Source organism: Emydura macquarii, unplaced genomic scaffold, assembly GCF_026122565.2.
Source record: "Emydura macquarii macquarii isolate MOO-44397 ecotype Brisbane River unplaced genomic scaffold, CSIRO-AGI_Emac_v2 contig_383, whole genome shotgun sequence".
Classification (NCBI taxonomy): domain Eukaryota; kingdom Metazoa; phylum Chordata; order Testudines; family Chelidae; genus Emydura; species Emydura macquarii.
This window is the reverse complement of record NW_027130520.1, coordinates 10,097,837-10,125,336: the sequence shown is the minus strand read 5'-3', so window position 1 is coordinate 10,125,336 and position 27,500 is coordinate 10,097,837. Positions and strand designations below refer to the sequence as shown.

The window sequence follows — 27,500 nt, the reverse complement described above, 5'->3', positions numbered from 1 at the left end:
CATGCTCATATCTTTCTAAAACAAGACACCTTGTGGGCTGAAATTTTCCATGCTTGGATTTACCTGAAGCTACATTTGTTTCAGCAGCTGTTTTAAAGCTACAGATCAGTGGGGGGGGGAGGGGGCGAGAGTGTACATTTTATCCCATTGTAAACAAATGTTAGCCATCCTTTCTTTGAACAAGGATGAAACAAAAACAAAGTTTGATCCTTGGCACAGTTGTTCTGCTCATTGAGGATCTTTGCTTGACTTACAGAAAAATGAAATTTCACAGGTATTGACTTCAAAACCACTTCTGAGCAAGTGTGATAGGCATCTACTAAGATTTTGTACCAGAACCTGTGTCCTTATCCCATTTGTGACTTCACTAAATACGTTCATCTGCCTGAGGAGGAAAAGGGCCACAGATTGGTACTAGTGTATATAGAAGAAATAGAACAAATATCACTATTAGAAATCCTCTCTCGAACTGCCTTGAATATAGAGGATAAGGGGAAAAAATCACACTTTTAGGGTGTCTGCAGCTTTTATTGCATTTTACAATATTAGACATTTTACAATAATGGACATTTTATTTTCAGTGGTATTTACTTCACTTTCTTTTGCTGCACAGCAACCTTTTTTTTTTTTTTTCAGCTTGTTCTTCAAGAACATACTTATTTCCAGCTTGCTGAGTAAATTTATACAAAATATTTGAGACACATTGTATGGGCTAATCAATTTTGGAAATGATAATGTTGTTAGTGCTGTGGGCTGTTTTTCTTATCTTGTTGATATAGAATACTTTTAAAGTCTGTGATTACTCAAAGACTTATGATAGCTGCACTGTAAAAGAAGCCCCAAGTCATGACTCACTATACAGCTACAAAACATCCCATGTCTTTTAAGATATTAGGCCACCTTGGTGGATCCTGGGTCAGAATTAAAGGACTCCATTGTAGGAAAGTCTTTTCTATTTGGAGATATTGTAAGGGATGCCTCCAAATCCCTAATAATTAAGAGAAAAAATGTTCTACGCTTTTCAACAAATCATAACCCACTATTTTATATCTTCAGAAAACACACAGTATTTTGTATAAGAGTGGAATCCAGTAGCAGTTGGTTCTTTACAGGATTTGACCACAGTTTCAAATATCAAAGGAATCCAACTAGAGTAAACATTGTATAGTAAACAGTATTTCTGAATATAGTAACCACTGGCTTTCATCCATCTGCCCACATTCTGGATTAAGAAACAAAGGTGCACATAGTTGAAGGTGAATGACAGGCAGGACTCTGGTGGACATAGTTACTCTTTTCATAAATAATATTGCCTGCATCTATATGTGTTTAAAATATCTAAAAAAGTTGCAGGAAAGTAACTGGCAACTTAATGGCAATAACCTTTTATGAGGAATAGCCTTACAAAAGGAAATCATTTAACAAAAGAATATGGGCCAGATTTTCCTCTGATATAAATGGAGGTTGATTCACTGACTTCACTGGAGCTCTGCCCATTTCCACCAGTTAAGGACCTTGCCCTATATATGTATATTTCTTAAAGTTTGAGAAACCTTATATACTGTGGTGTCAAATATGGACAGCCCTGAAGTCACACTGAGTTCAAAAAGTTCTCAAAGATTGTTGAAATCCTCAACCTCTGACAAAGTCAGCCAAGTTGGTGGACTATGGCATGCAGTACCTCCAACTTGTCTACAATTTCACCATTTGATAGCTGCCTGCCTGGTTACATACAGTAATAGTTTAAGAGCGACATTTAACTGGTGATTCTCTCCACTACAAAAATGAAGCCAAACTATTATGTACACCTTTGAATACTGTAAAACACAATGAATTTACATACAAGACATGTTATCCCATGTATGCTGTCGCAATTCCTCTCAAAACAAGGTAGAGCTCAGCATGTAAAATGATCATGCACTTGCCTGGTGGACTTAAACTGCCTTATTGGGATGCCTCTTCTAAATTCTCCACCCTCAATTCTCAAGTCTCTGAGACATAACACACACTAACCTACAGTTTTGAACATAAACTTGAAATACGATGTTCTCTATTCAAGTACTCCAGTCAAACCCTGATAAATCAGACTGGCCATGCAGTGATCTTATCCTTTCTGACTCTTTAATAAATCGAACCTTGTAAGTTCATGTTGCTGGAAGTTGTCACTAAATGAAATTGTGACCTTATCCGATGCGTGAACTTATCCTGCTGACAACTACATTTGTTGTGTGAATAAGAAAGCGGGGGAAAAAGACTTTTGATAATTGTGATCTTAGCCATATATAACTCAAACAGATGGGATCTTTTTGATGTTGCATTAATGATTTGCCTATGATGAGACCCAGAGAAAAATGTTCTCCATAGGTAAGTGCTAGGGACACTGGTAGACAGTATTAAAAGAGCATGAAGAGGTACTGGGTGACAGCAGTGAATCAGAGGCTATTAGCCTAACACAAAGAGCTTTGAATTAGCTTGTAATTGCACTGGAAAAGATAACATAATGGAGGTGGCAAAATAGAAGCATTCCCTGTTCACAGGATTCATTCAATAGCTGTAAACCCTAAAACAAGTAACCAGAAATCTGTGTACCGGTAACCTTATGCACATTAAGTCACTGCATTCCTTGATGAATGCATAATATGCCCCTTTGCCGTAGCGACTTAGTTAGCATAACTAATGCTGAAGAACATCAGTTGAGAAGGTTATTAACAGAGATATGATATGAAAATGGCCAATTGTCTAATGTTACAGTGCTTGTCTGTCAAGCACTGACTATACTGTTACTTAATTCAGTTTAAGTATAAAGTGAGCTCACACTTCTCCATAATTGATAGCACCGTATCCCATTCTGAAGTGTATTAGCTCTGGAATCAGGGGACTTGGCAGGTGTTATGGTAGGATCTGTTTCATGGCACTACACAATCTACTGTGGGATACGTACACCTGCTGTGGCTGTCACATTAGAAAGGGTCTCACATACACACAAGGAAGGGTCACAGTAGGGTTCAAACAGAACCAGGCTAAATCACTATCAATCTCTTTTTTAAATAAACTGAAGTTACTTTCCTAAGAAAAGTACGCTGACAATTACTACTCTCACATCCCTATCAACCCTGCCAACTTCCCTACATTCTGGTGATGACCCCACAATCGTGATGGCCTAATGCTTAGGGAGGAAATAACGAAAATGCTTTTTTCTTTTTTTCATAATGCATACACACTTGCTGATGCTTATCTGTCTGTAGTGCCCTCATGGCCCTATCCAGTCTCTCTCTCTCATTCACCTAGCTCTTGCAGGAGGAGGAGGAAGCATAGTTGCTCGTGTACTTCCTTCACCTATTCTGTAAGAGGCTCCCATCCTGCACACTCTGAGAACCAAGAAACAAAGGGAGTGAAAGAACATGTCAGGGAATGGGGATGGGGAAAGAGTGGGCAGAGAGCCTGGGAAAAGTGCTGGGGAAAGCACAGCAGGGGATAAAAAGGGGATGGATAGAAACAGGAGAGAGAGAAGGTGCCTGATGAAGGGGCAAATGAGGGGAGAGAAACTGTGCTTGGTGAGGGCTGAAAGGAAACCCCTGGAAAATAAGGAGATTGAGGGTGGTGAGAAAGAACCTGGGGGACAGAAAGTGTGAGCTGCATTTATGAAGGGGAAACGCATTGGTGGCGGGGAAGGAGCCTGGATAGGGGGAGATAAAGTTTAAGGAGTACGGGAGTTAGAGAATGCATATATACACATGAATGCAAAATACATGTGTGCTTGTCTGCCTGTCTGTCTATCTGTCCATCCACATAGATACATAAAACCAATATTTTACTATTCTTACAGCCCATGAATTAATTTATTAGTCAAATATGTGTAAGCTGTTTAATTACCTTAAACTAAGTCACCTAAAAATAAAAATATTTTCCTGCCTAGCAGCTTAGCTGAAATCTGACTAAATCAAACTCTTGGTGAAGTGTACCTAGGTTATGTCCTCCAATGATAGTTTACTTAAGGCACAGATCCAAAATTATAATTTTTCTGAAAGTTTTACATCTCTGAAACGGTCAGAAATTCAGAGTTGTACTCTATTTGAAAAATATAACCACTTTAAACTTTTTGATATAAAATAAAATCAATATAAGTGAAGGGAACAGAAACTTTACATTTATAGCGTACCTCAGATTCAGATAATCTCAAAACTGTCTACATTAACACAAAGAAGTGAGATCACTTGGTTACCACTGAGATGCATACACCTTGGGGTGAAACATGACAACCATTTTGCACCAACAGCATAACAGTTTTGAAGGAGGGGAAATGAAGCAAAGCATCTCCTGCTACAAATATTAATACAGATCAGAGCACACCCCTACTCTGGTGAAAATTCCATATCAATTTTAAAATGACCACAGATTCTCAAGGCTTGTCTTTCTTATCTCACTTCAAATATTCCAAACAGCAGAGAAGTTGACTTACTATTAAAAATATAGATACTGCTACACCATAGATTAATAATCACCCATCAATTGTGTCAATACAATTTTTAGGGCTGGAGCTGAACCATCAAAAGTATTTCTTGGCTGTCTAATTCAGAAAGGAAATAGAACCACTGAAATGATTAAAATTGCTGGTCAATTTCAACAGTTTGTTCAGCCACCTGAGTGCAGCAGCTTCTTTTATAGCTGTAGAGGGAATATTTTCTTCATTTGGACAATTTGATCCAGTTTTGAGAAATCCACTCAAAGAAGGAAAAGTAAGATAGACATTCTATTCCAAAGAAATCAGCAAAAAGCATATAGCAAATGAAGATGTTTATACCAAGAAAATCTGATGATCCTAGTGAATTACAAAGATCAGTTCAGTTGTTTCAAAGTTATTATCGTCTATTCTTTTTTCTTAATCAGTTACTTATAATGTGATGCATGCTTTCCTAGCAGTAAAACCTCATCTACTGAACAGAGACAAATATTGTAGACTGAGAGAATGGCAGTCATTCTCAGAGTTCATTTCATACAATTCCGCCAATTTTATTCATCATGGATAAAATCAACAGGAAAGTCAATGGGACTTACGTTTCTATGTCACTTCGGTGCTTCTGAAAATGTTACTCAATGTTTTATAATAAGGACACACTGTAATACAGCATTGGCCAGATTGCTGAGGGCAGTGCACGTCAGGGATGAACCAGGAGGCACTATATCTTTGGAAGGGACAATGCCTCGCAGATCTGGCCACAACACAATGCAGGATAAATACATACCTCACACCATCCCTTAGAAGGGGATAGCATGTGCTCCCTTCTGCAACCAATAAGCTCTGATGAATTGCATGGAAAGGGACCGGAACCATGATCCTGGCCCTTTCAGCCTGTCTTGAACCCCAAAGAGCACCAGCAAAGAACAGATGCTGCACTCAGGAGAGAATAGGGCCTAGAGTTGTAGATGGCCCCAGCACAGGGGGCAAGAGTGAAGGAAGGGTCCTTGCATCCTCACTGCTTTAGGCACCTGGACAAAAGCTAGGCACATTCTGAAACCAGGTTTGTCGAGCATTCTACATTGATAATTACACAGACATACAATGCATGGTGCTTTGAGTCAACGTGACTGAATGACTGAGGTGAGGGATCCATTTGATTATGATTATATGAAATGATTATATAACACTTGTAAGGATTCTTCACCCCTCAAGACAGCTAGTTAAGATGTATGGTTTAAATAGAAATGGATGGACCACTGTTTTAAAGTCCTGAGCCTGAGATAAATGTCCCCAGAGTTCAGGAGTGTTTGGATCCAGAGTTTTAGTTCAGCCCACCATGAGAGTCATCCAAATGTTGAGGATGCTCAGATCTGGGGGACAGAATCAGATCATGGGCCTTTCTTTAAGTGTTGAAGTTTGAATCTTATAAAAGAAGAAAAGAAATCTCCTTTTCAAAGGGTGTGTTTACTAACTGTACAGAAACAACAAAAGTGGAGGTATAAATGCTTAAGATAATATTTAGAAGTAACAGCAACATGTACTGTTAAAGACTCTTCATTGTGATTTCTCTTGAAAGGGGTAACGTAAACTCCACTTTTACATGGATACTTCAAACTGGCAAAAAAAGCTTCCCAATATTCTGTGACACTGTACAGACCTGGGAGGCAGAGTAGATACTTTATCCCAGTTACATGTAGTTTGTGCTACATTGCTCACTCTCTCTCTCTCACTGCTCTCTCCATCAAATCCACATGATACAGAAATGCCAGACTTGGCAAGAGCAGGCTCATGATATTACTGAAGAGGGTTTTCTTGATAAGATCATCATCTGCTGCTGGACTCTTGGGTTTGCTCCTTTCCTCGGCAGAGGAGCAGCCGCCCCTGATAAATGTCCCTTTGTGTGGAGATTCTCTTCTGATACATGCAAAGACATTTCACTCCCGTGCCTGTTTGTTTTGTTAGTTGCCTCATGTAGCTAGAATACAATAATAGGCATATGGCGCTTTTTGAGTCAAACATTGAGTAAATGACGCACAGTTAAAACAAAGCACACATAGCTCAGGCTCACACCTTCATTTGCTAAAAGAGGAACAACCCCACACAAAGAAAGTTAAACACTTTGTCATCACATGCATAAATCTTGCATTAAGAGCTTTGGAATTCTTTGGGATAAAAGGTGATATTATTCTTTTACTATATACTTGTAAAATATTATTTTACATATTTCATTATAAGTAATATGTAATGCATAAATGTTTGCTGGACTAGGACACATTTTCATTTTTTTCTTACTTAGAAAAAATGGCTGGAGTCAAGATACTCTGTGGTATCACAAGCTTGGTGGTTTGAAGCCACATGACATTCTAAGCTTAACTTTGTAATCTATCAAAGTTAAAACTTTAAAAAAGACTTATAATTAATATTATGGAATGCATTAAATGTATCAAAATGTACTCGAAAATATTCCATTTAGCACTGAAAGTCAGAGCAATGAGATCATCTCTAAGTGTATCTATGGTGTCTTCTCAGTTTACGGTACTTACACTTGGAGATAAAAGGATCTATTTTCATCTCTCATTTGTGTATCAGAACAGATGAAGTTATTTGTTCACTAACAGATATGCATGCTCAGAACTGTGAGCTACTGCTTTGATACTGCTTTCCAACACCCAGAACACGTGACCAGACCCCCAAAAATATAAATTGAGCACAGAAGCTGAGGCTCCAATATTTTTTCCTCTTTAATTTGTAAAAAGTATTATAGCTTTCTGAAAAAGATTCAATAACAAGAAAAAAGAACAGCGGCAAAGAAGGAGCTAAATGTATCAGAGTTTAATGTGGTCATCCACAAAATCCCGTTACCATAGATCACAGGGGAGAGAAATAGGGGCTGGGAGAAAGGGAGATTGAATACCATGCTCTAGTGCATGTATTCTGTATACAGTTCCATCCACTATAATAATAATGTATCTGAAAATTACAATTGTTATATACAGAGTATAAATATAATGTACAGCATTAGAATTCAAATTAACAACTTATTTTCAGTTGCTGGGGATGGTCAGGCAAAACAGACACACAGCTCCGCATTGCTCCTGCACTCATGAGTTATGTGCTTATCTACAACTTCTATGATCAAGTACCAGCAGTGGCCAACACACTCCACCCCCCTCAGCCTGGCAAGGACACTGTAACTGATTCTTTTGGATGCAGAGCTCATTACCCTTATTGAGGCCTTTAATTCCTCCATTTAGACTACTGCCATGCACTCTGTATGCAGCGACACCTTAAATGAGACTTTGGGTATTGCAGAAAGGGGCACCCACGTATTAAGTGGGGTATCTAACTATGGGTGACATACACCCCTGTGCAGAGGGTTGGCGCAAGGCCTATGCACTACATAAATCACACTATGAGACTTACATAGGACGTAAGCAGTGCAGAGGCCCTGTGCCAGCCATCTGCATAAGATGAACTTGACCACACGAATAAACCCAGTAAGGCAATGGAATGATTCATGTGAGTAAGGGAAGAATGATTCAGCTCACTGCGTGACCCTAAGTTAATCAGCTATTCACTGTGGTTGAGATCCACAAACGGGCACAGGCACCTAAGTCCTACATCTAGGCACCAGTGAGATCGTCAAAACTACTGCTCAGCCACCACCTAAGCCTATGGGGGCCTAAATCTCCACTGTTTAAGTTTCCTTGGTGCCTATGTTTCTGCCAGAGAGCACATGCACAGACATCTCAATGTGGGCACTCGGCTTACTATTTCATGAGTAAGTCCCAGCTGGAACCTAAAACGAGGCATTTACCGACTTATCTTGCCTGTGTGGGCCCAATCTGGTAGGTTGGCTCACACAAAATAGCTGCACTCCTCTCCATGGCATTTCTTACTGGCTAGCTTAGGTGGCTTTATGCTCAGCATGCTTGCTTTTTTGTGGAATTCATTCTTAGGCATCTAACTCTCTCCATGCATTGTACGGAGAGTCTAGTCCCCTAACCTGTGGGGACTATGGATTCTACTGGATGGCAAGGGACCCAAAAGTTAAGTACGCTCAGCACTGCAATGCCTAAGTCCCTGTCTGGAACTAGCTCTCTGTGCCTCAGTTTACTGATCTGTAATGAGGAGTTTCACCAGAGCATTGCAAGGCTTTGTAAAAGCAATCAGAGATCCTCAGAAGAAAGGAATTACAAAAATGGAACGTTCAAAACAACATTAGCCTGAGTAATGGAAGAATGCACCTGGTTTTTAAGTTTCTTAAGCAAATCCCCATGACTCCCAATGAGAAAACGCTATGTGGCCAAGCATCTCTCTGTACTTCTAATGTGGCCATATTATCATGCTATCTGAAACCCAACTTGAAAAAATATTTTGATTCCTCTGGCATACGTTTTTCCAGGTCATTTGTTAATAAAGCTAGCCAATTTCACAACTCTAACAAAGTGTCACCCAAACTATTCAGGAATCACTGAGATCAGGTTGGCTGATTTTTTTTGGCCTGGCTGATTCTAGCCTGGTATTCAGTAATCTATAAACCTTATGGAGAATTAGGGGGAACTGGGTTGACAGGTGCATAAAGTTATAGCTTTAAGACTGGGGGAGGAAGGGCATTTTTGTGATTTTTTTCATCCTACTTCAATTGTATAAGATGGTCAACTGTGGAGATGTTTATTTGAGTGCCCTGATGTTTCTTGTGTCCCTAGTTCTGGACCAAAGTTTATGGTTTTGCTGTTGTATGTACCATCAAATGTAGTGTGGATGTTAAGCCTCAATTCTCTGAATGGTGCCTGATCTGCAGCTACAAATGTTTTAGATTATGTCAAGCATACAGCTTCCTGAAAGTACTGGATTCAAGGATCTCAATTAATCTGATATGAACTCGCTTTATAATTCTATGGAACTGGGGTGCACAGTGTTTTTAAACTTTGTGCAGTGTTAGATGAGTCAATATCTCCTAAAACCTATATTATCTACCCTAATATGAAACGTCCTTGAATTTGTGCAGGTTGCTATTCTTATCTCAGATGTAAAGTAGAAGGTTGTACAATACTTTATTTGTTCTTTTATATCAACTTTATGAATATGAATTAAATGAGCCTACTGAAGTATGTGAAATATGTAAATATTACTATATTCACTTCTCAGAGAGGAAACTGAGGCACAGAGAGGCTGAGGTTAATATTTTGAAACATGTATGTCCAAAGTTAGGAACCTAAGTGCAGGTTTGGGAACTTAAAGATGTAGCCTGATTTTCAGAGATGCTGAACACTTGCAACTCCCATTTACTTCCATGATCGGTACACTCCTGAAAATCAGTTCACTATCCTAATTGACTTTACATAGATTTTGACCTAAAAGACTTGTCTAAGGTCTCTGAGTCAGTAGCCAAGCTGGAAATAGGATTCCTGTCTTTCAGTTCCCCTCTTTGCTACTGGACAAAATGATTTTGCAAACATAAGAATTTCAGTACCAGAAGAAGTACAGTATTTCTGGAAAAACACAGTAATCACTTTGGTAGCACCAAATGAGTTCAAAGGAAGATCAAAGGGGCACAAAATATCTGTCCTTCAGAATGGTTTAGTGCTTCTTTCTTTTAGTTATTTGTCAACTGACTTAAATGTATTATAGTTTCCCCCAGAATATAAAATACTACATTAGCCTGAAAGAAAGTTTGGGTTTTGCGATAAATAAAGAATTATCCAACATCATTTATGTTTTTATTACATTATTTTGATTCCTTACAGAAGACTGAATCAAAGGGGTATTATTGAACTAAAAAGGGTTAAATAAGATTCAGATTTGTAAAAAAATTAACGCAATGTCATTTAATAATATCAGTTTCTTATTGTCCTCTCTTGGAGCAGAAGTATAAGTTGTTACTGAGTATTACATTTATTGAGTAGCAATGGTTAAGTACACAGCAAACAATCACATTGTAAGGGTACAGGGCGACATCCCTAATTTCCTGGCTGGCAAAACTGGCAGCTTTCCAAATACAATAAATGAATAAACAAATAAATAAATAATCCACTCCCCCTCTCTCCACCCCCACATTTAAAATTACATATATCAACCCCTGGCTCTCCAGTGAAAAGAGCTCTTTTTTCGCTGTGACTACAATTTCAACTTACCATGATGTCTTTCAGTTTATAACCACACGTTTCCTTTCTGATAGACAGGAACTGTTTGCCATCCAGGAGTGTACATCTACACAGCATTTTGGACCCAGGGGGAGTGAGCCTCCCAGCTTCGGTTGATAGACATGGGGTTGCAGGGCTCACACGAACAGTTGCAGCTCAGGCTGTGAATTCCACTCCATTTCCTAGGTTTCAGAGCCCAAGCTCCCACCTAAGCCACAACTTCACAGCACTGTTACACAGCTATTTCTAGAGTGCTAGCACGAGCCCTGGCTAGCCCAAATCTGTCAACCTGGGCTGGGAAGCGCGCTCCCACTCACTCACTGTGTAGATATAACCCCCAGAATAGAGAAAGTTTGGATGGTGGTGGGTTTAAATTGGCATTAGATCGCTATATTATTTTTTTTTTATCTTTAAGAACAAAATTAATCTCAAATAACAGAATACATAATACATTAATTTAAAAGGGACCAGGGACAGACAAGCTCTCTGTGTGCCTCTCACTCTAGTACCTTCAGAGGAGCAATTAACTATAGGAGCTTCTAGTCAGAAAACAACCTCTTCTAAAGATATAAAACACTCATGATTCACTATAATTACTGTACAAAGTAGGATTTAAAAATAATTGAAATGTTTTTTCTTGTAGAGACTGACTGCCATGGAACAGTGGAACATCAGTGGAAAGCATATGGCTCTCAGAGACACAAAATAGCTTATTCTGTACAGAAGGGGAAACATACATGATAGAAGCAAACTGAATATTTACAAAAACTATGAAACAACAAAGGGACTCAAGTGAGATAAAACTTCAAGTTTTACTGACTAGGGATAGAAAGACAAAGCAATTGTTCTTCGTTATTTGCAACAAGATGCACTGTAGTCATTTAAAGAGAGGAGGCCAAATTCATCTCTGGTGTCCCTCCACTGACTAGAGGAATTAATATGGCCCAGGAACTTAAGTAAAAGATTTGAATTGAGGCAGAATGTCAAGATGTTTAATCACATAAAAAAGAACACTAAAGAAGGTGTCATAACAAATAAATATTATATGCAAATACAAAATTAAAATAATATTACTAAGATTGCAAAGTTAAGGGCTCAAAAGTTAGAAAATGCCAGAATTAAGGATGTCTGTTCAATCTTAATTTGCCTCCTCCTTTTGCCTTTTTGTTACAATATAGTCTTTAATTACGTGATCACATCTTTTTCCATACCACCCCTGCCTCATTTAGTGCATAGTATGGACATTGCTCAGTTATAGAGCAGCTAGTCTATATTTTATTTCATTCTTAGTGTCCGTGTGTGGCTCTAGGCCTTATTTACTGCATACTATTCCAACCCTGCTCTGCAGACAGAATTATTAATTTCCTCATGGGCTCTTCTAAGGTTCTCATCACATAGCATCTGAGTGCTTCACAATCCCTGTGAGGTGAGGGTGTGGTATTATTATCCCCATTTCACAGATGGCGAGCTGAGGCAGAGAGAAATTAAGGTCAAAACATTTCCATTAACCCTGAGTGCCCAACTTGAGACACCTAGGACCTGATTTTTCAAAGCAGCTTTATATAGCACTTCGTATGTTCAAAGCACAACTTCCACTGACATCAGTTGCAGGGCTGAATGCCCAGCATTTCTAAAAACCAGATCCCAGGGCCTCAAGTTGGGCACCCAGAAAATGAGGACATAATGGAAAGTGTCAGGCAATGCCTAAATATATTTATTTAATTTTTCCCTCACTTGCACCTTTATATACATTTTACCATAATACAAAGTACTCTCCTTAGATACTAAAAAAGACCTCACTAAAGAAAAACCTTCCAAGCACAAGTGGAGCCATTCTGGATAACCTCCTTCCAATCACTACTTACTAGTAGCCAGGAGCACCAGCGTGTTTCCAACATGTGTATTACATGAGTGTATTATCTGTTAAATGAGTGAGGCCACCTCGTTCTGCAATTGTGCCAATTTCTGGATAATTTTTAAGTGGAGTCTCATGTAGAGAACGTTACAGCAATCCAATCCTGTGTGATGAAGGTGTGGACAATCATGGTCCTCATCTGGGAAAGGAAAAAAAAAAAAAAAAAAAGCCCCAAACCTTCTTGCCAAGAGCAGAAGCTTAGCAACATCTGAAAAAATGATTGTATTTGGAAAGTTATCAGTTGTTTGTCCAAAGAGACAAAAGCCTCCTTTACTTCAAATCCCTTTCAAAATAGATTTCTGCTTTCAATCTTCTGAAAAAAGACCACAGAAAGGGTCCCAAACTATTTCCAAGTAATGTCAGCACACCTTGCACTCTTGTGTCTGAACTAGACTGAAAGTTCCAGGAGGTAGCAACCAAGTCTCATTTGTTTGTTAAAGTGCCAAGCACATTGATGGCATATGAAAAATAGTAACGCCAATGCAATAAACTAAAGATACATTACAACAGAAATGTTAATGAAAGCTTAATGGTGAACAATATGGATACCCAAGAAAAGTGGGAATGACAGAGTGTTTTCTTCACTGATCACTGAGTACATGCGAAATGTGAAGATCTGGGGCAACGATTTAACTATTGATCTAATATTGTAGGTTAGTCTCACAAAACTGTAATTAGAAAAAATGCTGAGTAACAGCAAAGAGTATCTCTCAAGTTAAACTGAGTGCCTTAAGATGATAACCAAGTAAAAAGAAACTTCATGTTTACAAACATTGTACTAAGCTAAAGAGTTGAAGGAATAAAGGAAACAATGAATAATGCATCCAAACATAAGACTCATACCTTGGAGAATAATTTTATAATGTAATACTATTTGAATAAGAGCTTTATATACTTTGTCGCACACTGTCACAATTAAGTTTCAAGGGAGTATCAGACATAAGAGATAGATATGCATCTTGAAGGAAGATTGGTCTGGTGGTTAATGCACTATACTGGGACTTCGGTGACCTGGACTCAATATGTTGGCTTGAACTCTACTTCCTATGTGACCTCTGGCAAGTCTCTTAATCTCTCTGTACCTCTGTTTCCTCTCAGTAAAATGGAAGTAATAATACTTTTCCTCTCATCCTTCATCTACTTTGACTATTCAGACTTTAAGCTTTTTGTGCTAAGTGTTTCCTATTATGTAGATGTATAGCGGCTAGCACAATGAGAATCCAGTTTCAGGGTGTTCTAGATGCTACTGTAATGCATGTAATAAAAAATATATCCTGACATTCCAGAAGAGATGCTTATATTAAGTGCACTACATCTAATATGGCCTCTGGCAGCCAGGCTTACAAGTGAGTTTTGATTATGCCTTGGAAACATCCTTTACATGATTTTCCAAGTATGTCTAAGCAGCAATCAGTCCCACATTCACTGAACATAGTGAATAAGTAGCCATGCTAGTATTGCTCTGACTATTAAGGAAAAAAACAGGATCAGGACCATTTTCAAATAAACTGTTTGATAGTTTCAATCATTGCCTTCATCCCATAGTTTTAGGAGTCACCCAAAAATCAAACAACACATTTTCTTAGTTTTTGTGGAGATATGATATGCTCTTATATTTACATTCATCTGTAGATTTGCTATATTTTCTAGAATAATAGTTTATGAAGTGCTTTTCTTTTGACTTAGTGACATTAACAAAATGGTGAACAATAGCATTATTCTGCATCAAAACTATATGGTAAACATGCAGTATATAATTGCTGTAAAATGTTACATGTAACACAAATGAGAAAAACATTGCCCGCACAAACCACGTATTTCCTGCCACTGAAACATATTAGAAGCATAAATTTGAGTTCACTCCCAATCTTAGTACAGACACCTGGACCTAGGAATATCCAGTCAGCAGTGCTTTCAGTTGAGCTAAATTCAACTCTTGGTGTCATTACAGGACAAGCATGTCTTTTATCTTGCTTCCTAGTGTTGATCCTATAGAGGGCTATCCATTGCCTATTTTCAGAATCATCCATTTAAAAATCTCCTGACAAAAAAACAATGACAACAAATCCAACAAAATGACTGCTCTGCCATTGGACCTCATAGCCAACATCTCTCCTCCATGTCACATTTTCAGTCGTCTGATGGAAAATCAACATCTATACCAAGTAATATGATGGTACATGGAGGCATGCAATCAATACCAAGGTTGTGTGTTCAAGATTCAGGATTATCAGACTTTTCTCTTTAGTTGTTCACACTTTTTGCATTTACACAGGACTCTGAAAAATAAGATTATTCTATCTTTGGTTACCTATATCCTACAATATAGAACTATCATATCAACAATATATCTTCTGTATCCATAAACTGTGTTTTCATGGGGGAAGGAATGTAGCATATCACATCTGTCCTAAATCAAGAAAGCTTGGTGTAAATAGTGCAGAATTTAAAACTACTACACAACAAAGATACGCGTGTCTGACAAAACCATTATTTCACTAAGAGATATGATACTTTTCTTAGAATGGCAATAAAAAAGTACATTACATCCCACACTGTAAATATAGAACAGTTAGAATGAAAAATTTGTTGTGTGATATTCTGTGATGTTAACAATTTGGGCAGATCAATACGAGTGGATGGACTTGCATGGTCATCAGAAGAAACAAGGCCATATATGCCAGTCTAGGACAACAATATCATACTACTTGAATTCATCAATACACATGCCACAAAAAATGCATGTAATGTGATGACACTCAAACATATTGGTGAGATGGGTGATTCATATTGTCCTTGCAAAATATTATTCATCAATACAGGACATCAACAATTTTGATGTCTAAACCATACAATACATTCAGACAATGAATGCCAAGCAATGGAAAGTGAACTTCTATTGCCACATTTTTCCTAGAATCATTCTCTGCTCATGTGACAGCGCAATATGTACAAACAAGAATGTAATATTTTATCGCTAACTAAAAGAAACAAGAGGTACAGCATTTAGAAGACACACCCTTGGTGCCTGTAATTGATGTTTGGTTCAGATGCTGCAGAGTACCATGCTGAGGTGATGTACTTATATTCTTCAGAAAATATGTGAGTTAGCCAATCATTCAAAACGGATAAAGAGTTTTATGAGCAATGCTTATTTGCTTCTGCAGCAATTCATTCATTCATATTCCGATGAGGGGCAATACAGAGAAGTTGCAGTTCTTACAAACACAAAAGAGGTGCTGAGGAAGCTGCCTACAATATAGAGAGATTCTCAAAGTTTTCAACATCAATTTTGTTCAGATCATAACTTGAAGAGCAGCTGAATTTAGAGTTGGAAGATGGAGTTGTTGCATCTTGTAACACCATGATCCACCAGTTCTCACCTTTCTTTTTTGACTAGTGTGTTAGGTATGGCATTTATTTTGGCCTAATTCTGATTGATATGGTCACTAGAATGGTTTTCAAACCTACATCTTAACCATGTAACAATTATATAGTTTTGATTATATGGAAAAAATTTGATGTTGCATTGACGATACAAAAAAGCGACTATAATTTACATTAATAAACGTTTTCTCAATTTTATCAAAAACTGCTTTGTACTCAACCTGAGAAAGCTAAATTAACCCAACATGCAGCCATCTCTACCTTTCATTGGCTACTGAACATTATGACACAATCTGAAAGGTGAGCAGGTGACAAATAATTGTGGGCTAAAAAAACTCATGAGGACATAAATTAGATAACTTGCCAACATTCTCTTTTGTAAACTAGTTTTATAGTTCCACTATCATACAGGACATATGGGATCCTTGGAGGCACACAATACTTGGAGTGAGATTATTCATGCATTTTAAATTGGGAAGCCCTGTAGCTGTTCAGAGTCTCCTAATTTAGCCGTGGGGCAGTTGGCCCGCTGACATTCATAACTCACTTTGAGGGAAGATTGCCAGTTGTAGAGTAACATAAATGGAAACTTTTCCCATGTGTCCTCAGTATCATTCACACATTTTTTGTTTCCTTCAGACTTTGCTCCAATATTATGCAAGTCCTCAAACTGTATGCCAAGGTGTATTTTTGGCACACGCTACACCTATTACAATGATACCAACCTTGATGGAAAAATTACAGATTAAAATGTGGCTGATCCATTCATGTGTGTTGTTCATTATTGTGTCCAAATGATACAGACTGAATGTTAGATGCACTGGGAGATGACACGCCAATATTGTTTGTTGATGCTGTATTTCCAGAGTAGGCATTATCCCACCAGATGTGGCTCTTGGATATCTCTATTTTAATAGGTATTTGATTTTTGAGGACTAAAATTGGGCTCAATATATTTCTGTATTTCAGAGCTTATCAGATACATCATGAAAACCAGTTGCAATTCTCTGCCCAGAAAACATCGGTAGGAGACTGGGAAGTACATTCTTGTGTTTGTTTCTGCAAAAAGACTAGTATCTTGTATTTTGTGGTCATTTTGTGCTCTTTCACTGGGAGGGAAAGTATGGGTGGCTACATGCAAATATGTCCCATTTGGTGTCAGTTCTATCAGGATTCATGCAGATCAGTGGTGGCCAGAATGCATAATTCTGATATACCACTGGTAGAACTGTTAAACTTATTAGCATAAGCTAATAGACAAGGTTGGCGTCCATAGTTGTGGATCCAGAACCTTTGCCGATCACAGAATAAAATGGGCCAAAACAACTGACGAAGTTGTAAGAAGATTGTTAACACAACTAAAGGAACACAACCTGTCACAACCATTTTTTGTCATTTTATTTAACAAAGAAACTTTGTTTAACATGTAAAGGTAAACATATAGCTATTTCCATTTGTGTTTCATGCATTAGTACTTCATGAAGAACATTTTGGCTACTATATTGACATCTCTAGATAATCTAGCCTACTTGTCTGGAATTGGTAGGCACATCTCAGTAAAAATTTTTAATTACATGTAGTTCAATAGGATCCATAGACTCCAGTTAGAATTGAGGTCCCTTGCTTCTAGGTACAAGCGAATAGGAAGAAATAGGAAGACCAAGCCCCAAATAGCTTCCAGTCAAAATTAAGACAAGAATCACAAGTGAGGGCTACAAAACAATGGAAGGAAAAGAGGGTGGGAGGAGCAAGAGGGTGACAGTGTTAAGATCACACAGTCATATAAAAGTTAAATATGAGGCTAATCCAAAACACATCAAAGTCAATGTTAAGATTTCCATGGACTTCAATAGGTTTTGGGTTCGATCCTATGTGCGCAATTTGATGGTTTGGCTTGGAATTGTTTCTCAGTATTTTTAAAAATCAATAAGTATAAGCTATCCTGAACATCATCAGCACTCAATCTAGCCCACGATAGTTTGCTAAATTTTTGTATGGCTTACAGCATAGGTGAGTTTTGACATGGAATTTGGAGAACATGGGGAGAAGTAGCCTTAAAAATTAGGTCAAGGATAGCACATTTCATGTGTATAAAAACAAACACCAACAGTTAATATATTCTTCTTTAACTTAAAAAACCCAAATTGTTCACCAACATCTGCAGGAATTTTCTCTGCAACACCTAGAGAAGATATTTGTGGGTTCTGCAAAGGAAAATATGAAGGAAATTAGTAATAATCTGTCATTTAAATTACGTTCTATTTGTTACGCTAGGGCCTCAGACTGCAAGTCTTACATTGAATGGAGGAAAATAACCTAGTGAGGTCAATGGGACTCCACTGTTTTGGAAACAAGGGTGTGTTGAAGAATATTTAAATTCTAAGGACCAGTCTGATGTCTGTGGAATTACTGCCAATTTACGCTGGTATATCTTAGAGTCAAATCTGTCAGGGGCTCCAAGTGGTTTTGGTTTTTTGATGTTTTTGGCACAGAAATAGGTTTTACAATTTTTAAGGCCATAATTAGTTTGTCATATACACTTCTTTGATTCCCACTCTATCCCCTAGTGATCTAGCCATTTTCCCTGGCATTCAGCCTCCTGAAGAAATAGTGAGCCTGATTCACTACTGTCTGGCTTCAGAAAACTGTAGCAACACAGTGATGGATCAGACTCAGGGTGTCTTGTCATGTCTCTTTTCACCTCCATGGTGCTGTTGCTTGGATGTGTGAAAATTCACGTTGGGGTATGCTATCCTGTTAGTTGCTGGATCAGACCAGCTTTCATGTCTCCTCTTAACACTATTATAGAAATGGGAATAGACACAGAGAGAGTGATCTGAGGTTAATACTCAGAAAAACTAAAAGAAGATTCTGCAAGGGACAGGCATACAACAATACAGCCTGCTGCCTTCCTGGAGCCAAGATCTGAGGTGTCACTCTAAGATTAGATAAGCTTCTGAAGTCAACAGACAAGGATCCACTCGCGATGGTCCACATCAGCACTAATGACATTATGTCATGGGATATCTTGCAGATAGTAGATGACTTCAGGGAACTTTGAAGCGTGCTGAAGTGGAATGTCTGAGCAATCTTCTTTGAGATCCTTCCTGTTCCACAAGTGAAGGGAGAGAGAAGTCTGGAGATTCCGGATGTGAACCACTGGCTAGTTAAGTGATGGAGGGTAGAGAGTTTTTGTTCTGTAGAACATTGGTCCACTTTCTATGGGGAGAGGGTGCTGTATAGTTTGGATGGCTTCCACCTCAGTAGAAGGGGAATCAATCTCCACAGGGACAGGCTGTCTAGAGTTGTCAAGAAGGGGTTAAGTAACAGCAAAAGGGGAAGGTAAAAAGAAGGAATAATATGAGTAGTCAGCACAAAATCAAGATGTAGGGAACTAAATTAACCAAGGAACCAGAGGACATGAAGAGAAGAAATTCCTGAATTCCCTACTAGGTAACAGACAAGAAGAACTTGAATTGCTCATTTATAAAGAAAAAATTGATTTTGTTGGTGTGACTGAAACCTAGTGGGATCTGTCACACAATAGGAATGTTAAAATCAATGGTTATGATCTATTTAGGAAGGATCAGATGGGCAAAAGGGGAGAGGAGTGGAAAAATGGCACTCTCTGTTTTTGAAACACTGACAACTCAGAAGAAAATTATCTTGAATGCTTATGGATCAATGTCCTAACAGATAAAGCACAAGATGGGTTATTAGTTGGTGTCTTTAACAGATCAGTAAATTATACTAGGGAACAGGATGACTGCCTCCTTACACACCTATCTATAATGTGTAAGAAAAAAAAGCTGAGTGGGTGAGTGATTATGGGGAACTTCAATGTGAGTAACGTATACTGCCAACTAATGCTGCCAATGCTAAAAGATTCTTGGAATCGCTAAATATTACAGATGACAATTTCGTAACTCAAAAATTGTTGCAGCCAAAATGGTGAAATTCTTTATTACACCTTGTCCTAACAAATAAAGTGGAACAGATCCCAGAACTAAAAATTAATGGTAGCTTAGGTACAAGTGATCATGACTTGAACACATTTATAATGTGCAAGCAGAACAAAATTCAGACTAATAATATATGTATTTGGTGTTTTAAAAAGGCCAATTGCACAAAGCTGAAAACAATTATGAACCAAATAATCTGGGAGGAAGAATTTAATCAGAAAAATGTGAGTGATAATTGGGGATCATTTAAGAACACCTTTCTAGATGCCCAAAAAGCCACAATACAGGAAGAAGATTTTAATGGTTTAGAGGGGAAGAGAAGGCAGCTAATATATATATAAAACCATTATATATATATATATATATATATATATATATATATATATATATATTACATATATAAAACAAGTGAAAGAAAAGGGAAGTTGACAGTAATGAATATAAATCAAAAGATAGAAATTGTGGAAAACTGATAAGGGAAGCAAAGGAGAAATGTATGGCCAGTAGACTTAAGTACAATAAGGAGGAGGATTTTTTTAATATATTAGAAACAAAAGGAATAGTATTGGTCCATTATTAAAATGAAATGGTAGAATTATCAATAATAATGTAGAAAAGATAGAAGTGTTCAATAAATACATGTGTTCTGTATTTGGAGAAAAAACAGATGATATGGTCTCATAACATGGTGATAACATTCTTTCCATTCCACAAGTATCTCTGAAAGATGTTGAACAAAACCTCTTAAAGTTAGATATTTTTAAATCAGCAAGTCCAGATAACTTACATCCAAGAGTTTCAAAAGAAAAGGCTGAGGAGATGCTGGACCATTGCTGTTGCTTTTCAGTAAGTCTTGGAGCACTGGAGGAGTTCCAGAAGACTGGAAGAAAGCTAATATTTTGCCAATTTTTTAACAGGGTAAACCAGATGACTCTGTTAATTATAGGCGTGTCAGCCTGACATCAATTCCAGGTAAGACAATGGAGTAGCTGATACAAGACATATTAATAAAGAATTAAAGGTGGGTAATGTAATTAATGCAAAATCAACATGCGTTCACGAAATATAGATCCTGTCAAATTAACCTGATATATATATATATATTTTATGAGATTACAAATTTGGTTGATAAGGGTAATAGGGTTGACATAATATACTTTAGACTTCTTTAAGGCATTTGAATTGGTACTGAACATTTAATGGATAAGAAACTGGCTGTCTGATAGGTCAAAAATTGTAACTGTAAATGGGGAATCATCATCGAGTGGGTATATTTCTTGTGGGGTTGCACAGAAATTTGTTTTTGGTCCTGTGCTATTTAACATTTTTATCAATGACCTGGAAGAAAACATTAAATCACCACTTACAAAGTTTGCAGATGACACAAAAAATGGGGGAGCAGTAAATAATGAAGGGGATGGGTCACTGATTCAGAGTGATCTGAATTGCTTCATAAACTGGGCAGAAGCAAACACACATTTTCATATGGCTACATCAAAACGTATATATCTGGGAACAAAGAATGTAGGCCATACTTACAAGATATGAAGCAGTGAATTTGAAAAAGATTTGGGGGTGGTGATGGACAATCAGCTGAACATGAGCTCCCAGTGTGATGCTGTGGCTAAAAGAAGTAGTGGCCATCTTGGGATGCATAAACTGGAAAATCTCAAGTAGGATTAGAGAGGTTTTTTTCCTCTGTATTTGATACTGATGCTACTGGTTCTATGCCTAGTTCTGATGCCCACAATTCAAGAAGGACGCTGATAAATGGGAGAGTGTTCAGAGATGAGCCACAAGAATGATTAAAGGGTTAGAAATCATGCCTTATAATAATAGACTCAAGGAGCTCAATCTATTTAGTTTAACAATGAGAAGGTTAAGGGGTGACTTGATTATAATCTGTAAGTATTTATATGGGAAACAAACATGTAATAATGGGCTCTTCAATCTAAGCCGAGAAAGGTATAACATGATCCAGTGGTTGGAAGTTGAAGGGAGATAAATTCAGACTGGAAATAAGATGTATATTTTTAATGGTGAAAGTAATTAATTATTACCAAGAGTCATGGTTGACTCTCTATCACTGACAATTTTTAATTCAAGATTGGATGTTTTTATAAAAAATATGGTCAAAGAATTATTTTGGGTAAATTTTATATCCTGGATTATACAGGAAGTGAGAGTAGATGATCACCATGGTCCCTTCTGGCCTGGAACCTATGACTAACTCTACACAGTCTGCACTGTCCCTTTAGAGGCCTATGTAAACTTTGTACAGTGGCACACTTATAATATCTGTTCCAGTTTAAGAAATATTTTCAGTTTCAACAATAACCCCTTACACTAAAAATGGAGGAAAACTGCTAAACATAGTGTATATATATATATACCCCTTACACTAAAAATGGGAAAAACTGCTAAACATAGCATATATCTAGAACTGTCATATGATCCCTGATGCATGCTATGGACACTTACCTACAATCCTCAGCCTCAATTTGCACATGGTTGATGGCCATCATGTCCTGGATCTGTGAAATGGAATAGGCAATGATTATATTTACATGTACTAGAAGGTCACATTACATGCATTCAACAAAATAATGTTGACATTATATAGACATTTGCAAGTGATTACCTGGTCCACCTTGTTCACTCTCCAGAAATGCAGAAATTTTTCTCCAGTACCTCCATTTTGGTACTTCTGCCACGTTACTGGCAGTCCCTGATGAGAGAGGAATCTGATGTGCAGGCCTCCCTCAATTATCATCTACTTTGGCCTGTCTCACATGAATGTTGGGTCCTGCACAAGTAAGGATGCAAAATATGTCTCAACCATCAATGATTTACAGTGTTACATAATGAGCAACATATTTCCTATGTTCCTCCTTGCTGTGCAATGAGGCAATATCCAATCTGTGGAACTATTTCCAAAGAGGTGCATTCAAGTCCAGATGGTCATGATTTTGTAGTGCCACCTTCTCTCCTTTCAGTTATGTTTAGGGTCACAGAAATTAAACCTGGAAAAGATTTATTAGGTTATCTATTCCATTCAAATGCCAATACAGGACTGATGCCTAGAACATTTTCTAGGACTATGCCTTGTCTTCATACAATTAATGGGGCAGCTCCCACTTCCATAGGGAGCCTGCTATCTCACTGGCAGAAAATTTTTCTTGATATGTGGCCTAATTTATTTCTTAATTTCAAAATAAAATTCCTAATTATGCCCCTTTCTTTCACATTAAATGATTCCTCATCTTCTTTGAGGTTCACACCCTTAATTTACACACTATGTTGCAAACAATAAAACAAGGTTACTTACCAGTAACTGATGTTCTTCGATATGTGTTGCTCATGTCCATTCCACTATACGTGTGTGCACGCCTCCGTGCACGGTTACCCAAAACATTTTTCCCCTTAGCAGATCCTGTAGGGCCAGCTCCGGCACTCCCTGGAGCCCCGCGCACATGCCATGGTATATGAGGCGCTGCTGACCCTACGCCCCCTCAGTCCCTTCTTTCTGCCAACTCCAGCAGCGGGGTCGGGCGGTGGGTTGTGGAATGAACATGAGCAACACATCTCGAAGAACATCAGTTACTGGTAAGTAACCTTGTTTTCTTCGAGGGTCTGCTCATGTCCATTCCACTATAGGTGACTATCAAGCAATACCTTGGAGGTGGGTCGGAGTTACCGGTGAGCTGCCATCAGCACCACTCTGCCGTCCTCTCTCGCCTGCTGGACGATGGCATAGTGGGACATGAAGGTATGCACCGACACCAGGTGGCAGCTTTGCAGATGTCCTGCAGGGGCACTCTCTCCAGAGAGGCTGTAGATGAGGCTTGAGCTCTGGTTGAGTTTGCTGTGATGGTTCACGGAAGCGGCACCCTCGCCTGCTCATAGCAGAACTTAATGCACGATGTAATCCATGAGGAGATACGCTGGGTGGAGACAGATGAGCCTTTCATCCGGTCAGTCACTGGGACAAAGAGCTGCGTCGATTTCCAGAACGGCTTTGTACGCTCGATGTAGAAGACCAGGGCTTGTCTCACATCCAGCAAAGGCCACCTCCTCTCCTCCTCCGAACCATGCGGTTTGGGAAAAAACAAGGGGAGAAAAATATCTTGGTCACAATGAAATTGGGAAACGACCTTGGGAAAGGAGGCTGGATGCAGCCTCAGCTGAATCTTGTCCTTATAGAACAGTGTATAAGGGGGCTCCGAGGTCAAGGGTCTAATCTTGGAGACCCTCCTAGCTGAGGTAATGGACACCAGGAAGGATACCTTCCATGAAAGCATGAGCAGAGGGCATGAAGCCATGGGTTCAAAGGGGCGCCCCATGAGTCTCGAGAGGGCCAGGTTGAGATCCCAGGGAGGCACCGGGTCACGGACCTGCGGATAAAGCCTCTCCACCCACTTGAGGAACCTGACCGACATGGGATGGGAGAACAGGATCTCCCCTCTAGCGGCTGGTGGAAGGCCAAAATGGCTGCCAGGTGAATATTCAACGAGGCCAGAGCCAGACCCTGGAGCTTTAGCTGGAGCAGGTACTCCAGGACCGCCTGAATAGGTGAGAGGCTGGGCAGAATGCCCCAGGACTCTGCCCAACAGGTAAACCGCCTCCACTTAGTCCAATGCATGACCTGTGTAGAAGGCTTCCTGCTGCCAAGCAGGACTTACTGGACCTGCACTCAGCAGGCTCTTTCTCTCTCTGTCAGACACAGAGCCTCCAGGCCATGAGATGCAGGGAGTCCAGGTCCGGGTGCAACAGGTGACCGTGGTCCTGGGATAGAAGGTCGTGCCGCCTCAGGAGCTCCAGGAGTAAGGCGATCGAAAGGTCCAGCGGCATGCTGAACCAGTGCTGTCTCGGCCAGGTGGAGAGATGAGTGTAACGTGCGCCCTGTCCCTCTTTATTTTCAGCAGGATCTTGGGCAGGAGCGGAATGGGCAGGAACGCGTTCATGAGGGTTCCCTTCCAGTCCGTGAGGAATGCATCGGAAATCGACCCAGTCTCGCGACCCCAGAGCGAGCAGAACTTTGGACACTTTGTGTTCCAGGCCGACACGAATAAGTCCAGTCGGGGAATGCTCCACTTCTGGAAGATCATAGCCACCACTTCTGGATGCAACAACCAGTCGTGGTGGGGTAGAAACGACCTGCTGTGGCGATCCGCCTTGTTGTTCCTCATTCCCAGGAGGTGAGAGGCAGTCAAGTGGAAATCGTGCCTCACTGCAAAGTCCCACAGGCAGGTAGCTTCCTCACAGAAGGAAGGGGTTTGCCACAGGGCCTTTACAATCTTAAAAACCCCTTCTTGCACTGGGAGGGCCGTTCGCGCTGGGGTAGCCACCGCTAGCACATTAAAAAGGCTATCTGTGGTCTCTTTTAACTCCTTCACCTCCAGCCCCAAGTTGGAGCCCACCCCCTTGAGAAGCTCCTGGTGCGCCCTAAAATCCTCCAGTGGAGCAGAGTGGTCTCAGGAGACTGCCTCGTCAGGTGAGGAGGAAGAAGACTGCAGAGGTGCAGCCTGTAGGTGCGTCCCTTCCTGGCGAAGGGTTGTACCCGCTGAGGTTCCCTCCAGGGGGTCCAATTCCTCAACCGAGGAGTGGTGCCTATGGGCCTTCTCCTGTGACGGAGGCACGGACTGCACCCCCGACGAATTAATGGAATGGGGCCCTGGCCCCAGCTGGATACCGCATGGGGCCCAGTAAGGCCATTGTTGCAGCCATTGCCCCTGGGGCAACCCGGGGCTGACTGCGCCACAGGCTCTGACGCTTTGTGGGGGCGTTGGCTCAACCGACGACTTTCCCTCCTGGGAAACCCCGAGTCACCATCATAGTCAGAGGTCCTGGACTGGCAGTGCCGTGTTCGTCCTCTGTCCCGGGCAGCATTCCTTGATGGGCACCGCACTCTCAACGCCTCCAACCTGGAGGACGACGAGGGCTGCCTCCATCGCCACGAGCAGTGCCGACGAGCGGGGGTGCACTCCGAAGAGCTAGAGGTACCGGAGTGTCGTCTTGGTATCGATGATTTCCTCTGCCCCTTGCCTCATGGCTCTGCAGACACCTTTGGTGACAGAAGTCGGCGCTGTCTCAAACTCCCCAGTACCGAGCTGGACTCTGGCGACCGGGTCCCGCGCCACAAACTCTGTGGTGCCGGGTCTTCTTCTGGCGACCAGGTTGCACGTTGCCTCGGTGCGGGCGAACTCAACGGTGCCAGGTCCTCTGATGGAGACCGGGTTCTGCGCCATCTAGGTACGGGCAAACTCCTCGGTGCTGGGGATCTGGAACGGGAGCTGTACGAGCGCCACCTGGTAGACCTCGACCGGTGCCACCTCCTGGCACCCCCTGCCTCCAGTGCCAGGGACTGACGTCAGCACCGAGAGGGAGACTCCACGTCTCGTGCTGGAGCAGGTCGGCTCGACGACGCCAACCTGCAGCTACTACTAGGGGAGAGGCTCTGCTCTACTCTTGTAGACTATCTGGCAGAAGATCTTCCTCCCCGTACCGGGGATCTCCTCCGCCATTCAGAGGGACCCAACGCGGGTTTCCCCTGTTGACACCGGCCCCTTCTCCTTTGGCCGAGGGGGAGGGGGTGGAGATGGCGTAGGCAAGGCCAACAAGGCTCCTGCCGCCTGAAAAGCCTCCAGTGTCGACAGCATCAGCAGGGGCACTCTCCCACACCCAGGAGTCGGGGGAGGCTCCCTGACCAGAGATACAGGTACCAGAGAAGTCCAGCGGGCTGGGTCTGGTGCATCTCCGTACTTGACCCTGCCCATACCGACAGTGTAGGGGAGTGTCCGCGCTCTGCACGCTGCTTCTTTCTCTTCGCTGTCAGTGATATTGCGTGGTGTCGAGTTGAGTGCGGCGCCGACAGTGCGCTCTGTACCAAAGTCATTCTCGGTACCAAGGCAGAACGGGTTGGCTCGGACGTCAGGAGGAGCGCTGCCTCCATCGACAGGGCTTTCAACGGCATTTCTCGGTCCTTCTAAGTTCTTGGTTTGAAAGCCCTGCAGATCTTGCACTTCTCTTTTCTGTGGGCTTTCCCCATGCACTTAAGGCAGCAGTCATAGGGGTCGCTGAGCGGGAAAGGCTTCCTGCAGGAGGCACACGGCTTGAAGCCTGGCAACTGGGGCATGGCCCGGCCACTCAATGTCCCCGCAGGGATGTGTCTTATCTCTAACTACTCTTAACAACACTTAACAACTACTTAACCAAATAGAACTAATTTAGAATATCAAACAAGTCTAAACAAGGGGAACAGTACTTGCTGAGAGTAAGGCTAGCTCCAGCAATCGTCACAGGCAGAAAAAAGGAACTGAGGGGGTGTAGGGCCGGCAGTATCTCATATACTGTGGCATTTGCGCAAGGCTCCAGGGGGCGCCGGAGCCAGCCCTACGGGATCTGCTAAGGGGAAAAAAGTTCTGGGTAACCGTGCACAGAGGCGTGCACACACCTATAGTGGAATGGACATGAACAAGCACTTGAAGAAGAACAAGACATTACTTAGTCAATGGCTAGTTTTAGCCATTATAGTAATTATTTAGTCGAGCTACTTTACACTATATGCATATTTCTTTCATTCTTCTTTGATAATTCAGTCTCTCAGTCTGCCTAATCGATTTTGTTTCTCT

At 40.6% G+C, this 27,500-nt stretch overlaps 1 protein-coding gene and 1 long non-coding RNA gene across 2 annotated transcripts in view; both read right to left on the bottom strand.

The window, feature by feature from the left end:
- Positions 1 to 27,500, bottom strand: part of ZFPM2 (zinc finger protein, FOG family member 2) — a 425,771-nt gene that overhangs the window by 218,380 nt on the left and 179,891 nt on the right. The window lies entirely within an intron of this gene.
- On the bottom strand, positions 17,305 to 22,567 carry LOC137145348 (uncharacterized). The gene is made up of 3 exons (XR_010917632.1): positions 22,511 to 22,567; positions 22,351 to 22,403; positions 17,305 to 18,111 (listed from the first exon to the last, which is right to left on the bottom strand). It is a non-coding gene; the product is annotated as an uncharacterized lncRNA (long non-coding RNA).